The following is an 11,045-nucleotide window of genomic DNA, read 5'->3' as shown; positions in this document are numbered from 1 at the left end:
GTCACAATTTTAGAAAGCAATTAGCTAAAAGAAAGAAAGAAAGATAGATAGAGCCTATTTGGATTTTTGGATCTACACATCTTAAAAATCTTGCTTTCCATAAATCATGTTGCTAATGCTTCAATGCAAGGCCCAAATAACTTCAAAAAATTATGGACGATGGAATTAAAAAAATAAATCCAAACACCAATTGGTCCTTAGCCATGTTTCAATCACCAAGTACTCTAGTTAATAGTAATTCTCAATGGTTTTTGTTGTTAATATCTTCAATGATCAATTACTTTATATCAATTTCCATCTTTCTTTGAGTACGTTACTAGATAGGACCCACATGGATGCATAGTTGACAATTTGAACCGTATATCTAGTTGACTGCACCGCAGATGAACCATTGTTTAAAAATCATGTGATGGGACAATTTTTTCAATTGAATGTGGACCATTGAATATCTTTAATTGATTCTGTTAATTTGCAGAGATAAGATGGTCAATATCATAATCGAAAATGATTAACAGATCACTTTTGGCCAGTCATGGTCAGTGAAAGCTAAGGATAATCGAAGCACTCATCCACATGGGCCCATTTCGTGACACATGCTGGAAGAGCTGGAGTTGCAACTAGTGCAACATGTATGCATGTTCATTTCCTATTATAAATGTTACTGCATATAAAAGCACAAAGAACAATGTTATATAAGTTGGTACAGGCTGTATTGGTAAAGGTCGAGGTAGTCGAGTTGCAGCTCTTGGAGGGTGTTGTTCAACGCATTTCTAACTCTTTCAGGGGCTAGATCTGTGCACCTGTACAATCACCACCCATTTGCAAGAGGACATTCACAAGATAATAAAAATAAAGAAAGGAACAATGGTTAATTTCATGCAACAGTTCTGATGTATAAATGGTAAAACTACAGAGCATTATTTAGGATAGAATCGATCATCCCATTCCTAGAACAAAGCTAAAGATGAAATATGCCATCATATTGTTAGATAACATGTTCATTTTGGTGCTCCACCATGCCCTTTTGTAAAAACTCTTCTATTAAAACGGTTTGAGTCATTTGCCCCCTAACATGGCATTTTTCCAAATCTCTTCTGCCTTCTACATGGCATCAGAGCTATGATTTCCCCACTAGTTCTCTCTAATGGCGAAGCCTACATGTTGCAATATGGGATCTACTATTTCACCCAGGACACATTAGTGGCTTAGATCCTGGTTATCGGATTGCACATCAAATTTTTTTTTGGTTGGGTCCAATACTCAAATGGTTTTAGATGTTTTTCCAAATGTTTTAAAACGCTATATATTTATTTATTTTTTATCACCGTTGAAAATGTTTTTGAACTTGATAGATATCTGATTATTAAGGTTTAAAGGTCATTCTCTTAGCCTTGCATGGATTTATGCGCCAAGGATGGTGCCACTCTTAGTGGACTAAGAAGGATTTTGTAAATTTGGGTGCATGAATAGGTATGATTATAGGCTTTTGATGATATTGGGCATATTGAAGCATGTAAGGGTGAGGAGCACCATAATTGGTAACATGACTCCTTATAAATAGATCATGTCCACATAGAGAGAGAGAGAGCTCTTGGACATGCCCCCTTTGGACATTTGGAGAGAGAACTATTGTCGTGTAAAAGTTGTAGTTTAGGGATTTTCTCTTCCCTCTTTTATTTATAAAAAATATGGAAAATAATGTAACGGTAGTCAAAGGTCTACAACACGTGATACACACTTACATCCGCTTTGATACCATGTTGTCAAGTAAAAGTTGTAGTTTAGGGATTTTCTCTCCCCTCTTTTATTTATAAAAAAAAAAATATGGAAAATAAAATAATGGTAGTCTAAGGTCTACCACACATGATACATTCCAACAAGAACAGAAAGAGATGAAAAGACAAGACAGAGAAAGAAGAAGAGACATCTCTCTTTGTTGGCGTGATCAGGGAGAGACCTCCTATGATGGAGGATATACATTGGTCTTCATCATCAATCAAAGGAAACGAACCTACCATAAGAATTCAAGGGTTGGTTTGTTTTCTATTGGAATTTGATTGCACTTACATGGGGATCCATATTAGAATCTTGAAGTTTTCTAAAGTTCATGCTTTCGTGTCTTTTAAAAACTTCATACAATTTATAGGCTTCTTAAGTGCACCTTTGAAGATTATATAAATCTTCTCAAGTTTTAGCTAGAGAGATCCTAGAGATCTTCTCAATCCCATCTAAATTTTTTACCAAAATTACAAGAATGCCTTCTCCATACATATAATTGCAAAGAATGCCCCAACACAAATTACACCACAAAATTTCAACGTACACCACTATTTCCTCACATGGGCCTCCTCACACCAAACCTATTTTGGAATTAGATCTTGAGAGGTTTTTTCTCTTTTTCTTCTTAGAAAATAGTATGATATTGTAGATGACATTGCATATAAAATGGCCTTTTCTATCGTTGAAAATGCACCTCAACCTTTTATTGTGTTCCATTTTGTGTTTGTGTTATGAGTTAAAGAGTCCCTCATTAGATACATATGGAGAGTGGGTCTTAACTCAAGTGGGTTTTAACTCCTATTTATAACGGGGATTAAGTCTTTCAGTCTTGTGAACCAATTGTGTAAGCAATAGCACCCTGTTCACCTAGGAGCTCTAATCTAGTAAGAGTGCCCTGGCCCTTCTTTTAATATAGATCACTCGTGTTTTTCTCTTTGTTTAGTTTGTTTAACATGGTAGTGAGTGGGTTGGATCCTGTCAATTTTATTTTTGTCAATTTGTTTTTTCTTCTTTGTCATCATCCAACTGAACTACTTAAGAGGCTTCTATAAATATCCTCACGATCAACTACCTCTTGGCATCCATATTTTCACCTTTGCACCTTCTATCCTCCTGCCTTAAGTAGAAGCCCATCGTTGTTGTAAACATGGTCATGCGTCATAGAATATGTCCATATTTGCAGTGGATCGATGCCCAAATGATATGGTCCAGTTGCTACATGTTGATTAGAAGAGCTGCAGATTGTGACTGGTTGATTATAAGAGCAGCAGATTAGGCCACGGATTGTCGTCCTTGTCGAGGGTACAAACTCAACCTTTTATTATGTCATGCTTTATGTTTATCATCTTGTGAGTTTAGTTCCACATTGGATGTGTTACTATATTGGGCTTACTGGGTTTACTATTTTGGGCTCATGGGCTTACCCCAATTGGGCTTGTACTTCCATTTTATCTTCGGTATTGTTGCGGACTACCCTATGTTCATTGCTAAAAAACAATGGCTAGGGAATCATTTTCCCTAATCCAACTTTCGCCCCAATAGCATACAGTAATTCCTACTTATGGAATAATAAACCCTAATCAATCCAATACAGAAACACAATACAAGTGGGAGAGTTGTTTCTAACTCCTGTTTATGCAAAGGGGCTCAAGTCATTTAGTAGTGTGAGTGGAGTGTGTAAACAATGTAGCACCTTGGGTACTGGGAGCTCTAATCTAGTAAACTAGTAAGAATGCCCCACCCCTTATTTTAATATAGATCTATTGTGCTTTTGTCATGTTTGGTTTTTTTAACAGCAATAAAGCGGTGTAGTAAATGAACATTTAGAAAAAATATATATATATATATATATGGAAGAGAAACAAAAAAGAAAAACAAAAGAAGGATGAGGAAAGGTTCATTTGTTCTTAGGAATAGTTACTCGAGCATTGTAAGTTCATTGACATTGGCAATGTTCCTACAACTAAGCACGATCCAGACCAAAGACGGATCCCCTTCAGCCTGACATGATTACAATGAATGAATTTGTTGAATCAACTGAATTATTAATGTTGCCCCTTCATATGTGAATTTCTTCCCACTTTTTCCTACCCCTAGCTAAGCTCTCACCTGACCCAAGAATGACACACAACCTTTCTTAAGGATGAGAACTTAATCACTGTGCAATAAAATATACAACAGCAAGCAATACGTGATAGGAAGTGATAACATAAAAGAGTTGAGAATATGAAATGAAGATTGCAGAGTATAACTAATGATTAGAGGTGAATTTTATTCTACACTACTCTCACTAATTGTTAAATCACTGGTTTTGAAAATAAACCAAAATCCTTTAAATGGAAAAAATCTTGCCTTATGCTTTAAATTTTCAAAGGACACCTAAAGTTAATTGAATTGTTCTAGATATGAAGTCCATACCACAACTTGGAAGTGATAAAAAGATCTTTCCTATCTATCCCTGCTTTCATTGCAGCCTGCAATGCTTCTCCCACCTGAGATACAAAAGCATATTATTCTTAGTTCCAAAAAGAGAATAATAAGGTATATTGACCACTGTATTATTCAGTGCATATCTATCAAATGATATCAATTTGTCAATAATGGCGTAACAGTGTATTAACCTTATCATTTCTAAGTGTATTAACCTTATCATTTCTCTTCACAGACTGCTTATTTTCAAGAAATATATTTTACCTCCTTTTGTACTCCGTACAAGGCAGCTGTGTCGACATGTCTATATCCAGCCTGAAATAATAATTGTTTGATGATCAGATAAGATCTTACTGGGAATGATAGTCAAAACTTTTAGGTCATAAAAAGAAGAAGAAGAACGAAAGAAACGCATACCTTCTTTTTATAAATATATTTCTTACCCAGGATAAAAGAAACTTGATTGTGATAAGCATGCTATCACCAACAAGAAATTGTAAGAAATTTACTGAAGCAAAAGACTTAAGTAATAAATGACTTAAATCAAATACAGAAGGTCAACCTTAAGTGGATGCATCTAAAGGTAATACACCTACCACGGACTTCTTAACTCCATTGCAGCCTCACCCGTGAGGTGTTGGGTTTTTTCAAAATAAAGAAATAAAAAAAAAAAAAGTTATTTTTTCAAATATAAAAAGGAAGAAGAAGATAAAATCTAGCAATCTCCTGTCCTCCTCCTTCTCCATTTTAGGTTGTTTTTAGAGAAGTTGTGTAAATTGCAGTTTTTTCAGGGGGTAAAATGCAAACAGGAAAAACTCAAGGGGTAAATTGTAACAGCAAATAAGTCAGGTGGATGCTGCAAAAGTGTGTTCAGGGTGAGGTTTTTCTGTTTTGTAGGCTGAAGCTCATATTTCTTTGGTTTAGGAGAGGAGGCTTCTAGTATCCTGGAAGCGGATTTACTGCAACCCTCTTGCAAACTGGTTTAACTACCGAGAGAGTGTGAATACCTCCCTAAAAACAGCAACATTATAACTCGCCCTAAGCCTATCTTTAAGCATGTTTTTTCTCTTATTTTTCCACCTCTATTCTATCATGAGGCACCCATGCAACACCCCAGCTCTCGCATAGCGCCCCAACACTACAACCTAACTCTCATTTTCCCCACCAATTTCTACACCCAATAACCAAGGACTCAGGGAGAACAGGAGAACACCAAAACAGTGGATAGGAATACTCATACAATTATACTGTACGAGGGAAGATGACAACTCTTGAGGAGTTATTAAGTCCCAAATGAGAGGGCTTCCTCCTCATATCATATGGACCTAGGAACTCTCCAAAGACCACACAATGGCTAGGATAGTGCTATATCTAGCATATTTCATCCAATGGTCAAGAACATTTTAGAAGCATACTAGAGTACTCCGGAACTCTCCACAAATCAGTAAACAACTTTGTAATAGTGTAGACCACTCCACAATTATTTGAAATACACTACGACACTCTAGATTTTATTAGATGCCTTGAGACACCTTGTACATTCCTCATATGTACAAGATGTGGTAGAAATGGCTAAGTTCCTAAGTGAACTTCCACACCCATGACAGCTCCATAATATACACCATCTAAGAACAAAAATACTGAAGGATAGATGATATTCCAATAATAATAATAATAAGTTGCAGCCGAGCTTATGGCATCAAAACACGGTCCGAAGGCACCATTGAGCACTATAAAGCTCGATTAGCTGCAAAGGGCTTTCATCAACAGCCTAGCGTTGATTTTTGAAACTTTAGCCTTGTTGTAGAACTGGCGACTATCCGAACTGTCCTTAATATTGCCATCTCATGTGGTTGATGCATTTGCCAACTTGATGATCACAATACCTTCACAACATCTGAAGAAAAGAGTTTTACATGCAACAATCTCTAGGATTTGTTGATTCAAGCTGCCCTCACCATGTATTTTATGTTTATAAAGTTATTTATGGTCTTTGACAAGCATCACAAGCATGGTTTCACGATTAAGTGGATTCCTTCTCAATGTAGGTTTTTGACACAGTGACATTGATTCCTTCTTGATGTCGGTTTTTGATACAGCGACGTTGATTCCTCTATGATTGTTCATCACACCATCAAACCTATTGTTCCCCTCCTACTGTGGAAGCTCTCCAATATACTCATCCTGATATTGCCCATTCATGCATGCTCCAACATGTGCACATGCAGGCCGTCAAACGTATACTTCATTATCTCAAGGGCTCTTTGGGTCATGATCTTGAACAAAAATCAGGACCATTGATTCCCTTACATGCCTACAATGACGCTGATTGGTCAGAATGCCCCTCCATTGGTCGATCGAGGTCCAGTTTGTGCACGTTCCTTGGTCCAAATCTTGTCTCGGAGCTCAAAGAAACAACCCACCCTTCAAATTGTTTCCCTTGGTCCGATCCACCTGAATTACTAATGGGGTTGATTTTTTGGCCCCATGCCTAAAATTTGGAGTGCCATCTAATGGTTTGAGTGGATTTCACATAATCATCACAGTGGGCCCTATAAAAGATCAACAATGGACGTCTCTTTCCCAATTGCTTCCTTTGGTGTACCTCACCTGAATCATAAATTAGCCTGATTTTTTTTTTTTTTTGCCCTAGGTCTAACATAGGGTTTAGAGTTTAGGGTCTCTATTAGCTCGTATGGCTATTATAGATGGTAATCTATATTGGTATCGGAGCCCATAACTTGATCACGGGGTAGCTTATCAAAAAGTAGCGTTTTACTAAAAAAAAATATTATTATTATCTAGCGGGATTCTAAAGCAAGCAATTTCGCTTAATGAGGACTCACATGTCCTTACAATTACAGTATCCAGTGCAAAGATCTTTACCGATCCAATACTGGTTGCTTCAGAAAGACGGCTAATCCATATCATCTTATGAGAGATCTAAGCGGTCTCAAAATATCCCTTACATTTTGAAGACCAGACTTAGTATATTTTTTTTCAACACTATCATCTTCTCGAACTCGAAGAGGAGATAGCTTGGACTAACTATCAAAACATTACAGGATATTGGCCTTATACGACATACTTAAGAAGACGACAAGAAACTCCTTACGCCACTTATCAAAGAGCTACACTTAATAGAATAACGTATCAAAACATATATAACCTAGCCATCCAAGAAGGAATCATATTCCTCATAAGCTTTGGAAGAGAAAATTAGCTATATGTTTAGACCCTTAAGATAGAATAAAGAGGTTTTTATTCTCATAAAAAGAAGGTTACCGGTTGTTAGCCCCTAGCAAGCGATCCTAAAACAAATTGCTAGTATCCAAAAAAAAAAAAAAAAACAGAACATATTAACCACATAGCCTTTGAATCAGCAAACAAACATACCTTAGCTTCTTTAGGAAATTCTATCCAAGACAATAAACAGTGGATCCTCACGGCAAAATCAAAGATAGCCACCCAAAACCTCGAAATCGAGAATCATATAAGGAGAATAAATTTATAGATTCTATTAGAATTCAGAAGATCTATTCAAATAATCATTGATAACACCAACCATATCAACCAAATCCAATTAGATCTCGCAGAAGTTAAGAAGGCATTAGGAATCCAAGATGGAAATAGTTCAGCATGAACTACCTAAAATCACAACATTCCAGCCAGCCTCCTCAGATAACTTCCTACAAAGAATCAATATCCTCATTGATTATGAACAAGAATGGATCATTCAGAAGAAAGAAAACAATAACTTAGCCTTACTTCAAAACTTAGTGAAATCAGGAAATTTTATCAGCACAAGTATAGTCGAATTACAGGGTGAAATGCTCCAAAATGAAGGATACATCTCGACAGTAATTAATAACCAACTAAGAGGACTAGAAGTATTCTACCAAGACATTGTGCAATTTCAGATAAATCTAAACTTAGCGATGAGGTAGCTCAGAAGCGTCCTTGAAAACATACCTCAAAAGGATCAAACTATAGAAGTAGAAGTACTTGGAGAAAGAATAGATCTGAGGTATACAGAGGTCTTAAAATAGCAAAAGGATGATAAGAGAGGTTAAAAGGATGATAAGAGAGGTTAAAAAAAGTTCCTTTCCTCCCGAAACATACATGGGAGCTTTGGAAGAATTAGGTAAAGCCATAGATAACATCAACCAAAAATTGGAAGAACATAGCCGACATCTAGAAACATTGCTAGGCAAAACAGAGAAGTTAGAAGATATCACTACTTTGACCGTAAATGAACAGAGATGTGAAAGCCTTGAGATAAAAACAGCAATAGCCAAATTCATAGCCTTACAAGATCAACGCCTTCACGAGCTAGGTACGAAACTCAAGCAAGACCTACATAGTACAGAGCAAACACTCCTCATAGAATCAGAAAATTTTGAAAATGACATCCACATGTTGGCCTTAAATACCTTAAGTAAGCTAGATGCTATCCTAGAACAAACCAAGCAAGGACACACCTATTATCGGAACTGAAGACTTGAGAGGAAAAAGAATCAAGAATGATGGGTTAGACAAAACCCAAACCTTTGCACCCATTTATTTTCCATTCAGAAGACAACATAGGATTGGAATGCTTAAGACATTCCAAACACAAGTACTTAGGCTGAAGGTACATTTAGCACAAAAGACAGCAGAACATCTCAAATGGGAGAAATTTACTGAGCTAGAATGGAAAAACATCTCAGAACACTGCGAAAGATCTAATCTTCATCTAACAGACTACGTAGACCTATATCATTATAGTAAAAAACCCATAACCAGCAAATACCAAATTACACATAAGACAAAAACATACAAAGTCACTAATGCATACGAGAAAATCCCCATCTTTTCACAAACGTGGATCAAAGATCAGAAAGAACAAGGATTCAGCTATGTGAATTTCGGGATGTTTCAAGCATGAATAGAAGGGTTGCATACACCAGACATGGAAATAGAAATTATCTGCTGCCTCATAGATGAAAGGTGGAAATCATTTGAAAAAAGCCTTTTAGGAGTAGCACAACTCCATCTCATAGAAAACGTAGGATACTTCAACGTAGTACCTGGATACACCATGCCTATAGAAGCAACACAAAGTATCAAGCTAGTCATAGCATCCAAAGGATATGACGACTTTGACCTAACCCACGGAAATATAAATGTAGAATCACAAATATATGTCCAGTTTAGCCAAGAAATGATAAAAGGACTTCATAGTAAATTCCAAATGGGAAAACTAAATGAAGAAATATTAGTAAGAACTAATTACTCTCAATTTAACCATACATATATTCGAAAAAAGGCAACAGACATGGTAAAAAGCTCATCAAACCTTGGGAACTAAGGGAAGCAATTCCAAAAACTAAGCAACAAAAGGAGTTGAACTATATCCACACTAATCCCCAGACTGGAAACGTATCTTTACAATTTAAACCAGCAATATACATACCAGACATGAACCAAGAAGAAGAATATAACAAAACACCTTTCAAGTTCATAGAATCAAGAAAATCCTATCGCTTAGAAAAAGGTGAGCCCAACACCTCTAAGAATAAACTTATATCATACGATGATATAAATCTAGAGAAAGTTAAGATCCAAAACTTAGGAGAACCTCCTAGCCAGGAACATATTCAATGTTTCAAGAAAAAACTCGAAAGAGCCAAATCACACAAGATCAACATGATACACACCATCCAAGAAAGTAAAACCTTAGAAGAACTGGAAAAGGCTCTTGAACAAAAGGAGAAAGGAAATGTTGCCAGATTCCTAAAAACCCTTAGCAAGAATAGCCATGGCAGAAACCGTAATTGTAGAACATGCCTAAACCAGCAATCAAACCAATCCCACCAACCAAGCTATTATCCAAAAAAACAATAGACAAGAACCTAGAAGAAACAAAGAAGCCTATATACCAATATACAAACAGAGGAGAGAAAGACCTAGATTCTTTAGAGACTTGCCTACAAACATCCAAGCATTCCAAAGCATAAAAAAGATGGCCCAGATCCCTATAAGCCCCCTAGGCATATACCTCAATCTAGATAACGTCAGAAATATAAAAGAAGCACTCAAAGCCTGGAAAAAACAAATGGAACAATGCTTCGACCAAAATAATGAATGTAGTATAGACGTTTGTAAGGCTCTTGAACAAAAGGAGAAAGGAAATGTTGCCAGATTCCTAAAAACCCTAAAAAGGGATACAAATCCAGAGTCAGTAGCCCAATACGAAGAATTTAACAGACGATATGCAAATGAGCAAAACGTAGATGGATATGAAGCCTTATTCAAAAATGAATTTATCAGAGTAAACCGCTTCACTAGACAGTCCGAATCCAAAGAAGCATGAATAGCATTAGCCTAACTTAGTATCTACGATATAAAAGACAGTACCATATCCAAACAATTATGAAAACCTCTACTATTTAATAGAAAACCATGGAGAACCATTATACATCCGCCTAAGTCTCTTAGAAGATACCAACGATGCTGTCACCGCAATGATCGAAACCGGCTGCACTACTTCGATGTGCTCCGCTACAGCCTTTCCCCTTAACTGGAGTCGTAGTCAACGGACAACCCTTCGTATCAAAGTTTATTACAAAACCTATACACTTTTGCCAACACAACCGGACATTCACCCATAAATTCTGGGTTTTCGATGGACCATGCACCGGTTTCCCTAGCGACCTTATGATAGGGACAAATCTACTTAGACAATACTTACCTATTAGCGTGTCAGAAACACATTTAGCGCTAACACTCAAACACCCTTTTGACCTACAATTCCCACTACTACATGAAGACCACCTCGCTACCCCAAAGTCAGA

At 36.7% G+C, this 11,045-nt stretch overlaps 1 long non-coding RNA gene across 2 annotated transcripts in view; it reads left to right on the top strand.

Annotated features, from left to right (window-relative positions):
• LOC131237506 (uncharacterized) overlaps window positions 1-11,045 on the top strand; it is a 33,796-nt gene that overhangs the window by 138 nt on the left and 22,613 nt on the right. Inside the window, exons 2-3 of one of the 2 annotated variants that reach the window (XR_009167287.1) lie at window positions 722-1,417; window positions 1,471-1,485. This is a non-coding gene — a long non-coding RNA (uncharacterized LOC131237506). Of the gene's footprint in view, window positions 1-721; window positions 1,418-1,470; window positions 1,486-11,045 lie in introns of those variants that run through there. The other variant, XR_009167288.1, reaches the window with a different exon arrangement.

Source organism: Magnolia sinica, chromosome 2 (assembly GCF_029962835.1).
Source record: "Magnolia sinica isolate HGM2019 chromosome 2, MsV1, whole genome shotgun sequence".
Taxonomy (NCBI): domain Eukaryota; kingdom Viridiplantae; phylum Streptophyta; class Magnoliopsida; order Magnoliales; family Magnoliaceae; genus Magnolia; species Magnolia sinica.
The sequence above is the reverse complement of the archived record's forward strand: the minus strand, read 5'-3'. Positions and strand labels throughout refer to the sequence as shown.